Here is a 541-nt window from a genome sequence, read left to right on the forward strand (position 1 = left end):
TCTTGAAAACTGATGAGAAAAACAGGCAAAAGATCTTAACATATACTTCATTCACCAAAGATGAAATCCAAATGGATAAAACGTATAAGGTGTTAGGTCTCATTTGACATAAGGAAAACACTAATTAAAACCACAATGAGATACCATGATGGGACTACCACTTTTTGGTAGAAGTCAAAAAGACTCCCTGGTGGAAGTGTAAATTAGTACCAGAACCTTTGGAAAACAGTTTAACATGATCTAGGAAAGTTGAATATAATAAACCTGTGACTCTGTGATTACACTCTTAATGTATATATCCTTTTAAAGACATACACTCCAGTATATGTGCTCAATATATCCACAGCAGCACTATCCATAATATCCCAAAACTGGAACAATAAAAAATGTCCATCAAGAATAAAATGAAAGGCCTCCTGGTGTTTACCACAGGCTGTATTCTTACACTGACTGTATAAATAAAGACTGAAAGTAAACCTACCCCATATATACCTCAGCCCAGGCCCTGTGCCTGGACTGTCTTGTGAACAGGAAGACATGG

General features: G+C 36.4%; 1 non-coding gene across 1 annotated transcript; it reads left to right on the forward strand.

The window, feature by feature from the left end:
- Window positions 1–410: 410 nt before the first annotated feature.
- LOC141422950 (small nucleolar RNA SNORA51) lies at window positions 411–541 on the forward strand. Its single transcript, XR_012447640.1, has one exon. It is a non-coding gene; the product is annotated as a small nucleolar RNA SNORA51 (small nucleolar RNA).

The sequence above is a fragment of the Castor canadensis genome, chromosome 4 (genome assembly GCF_047511655.1).
Source record: "Castor canadensis chromosome 4, mCasCan1.hap1v2, whole genome shotgun sequence".
NCBI lineage: Eukaryota > Metazoa > Chordata > Mammalia > Rodentia > Castoridae > Castor > Castor canadensis.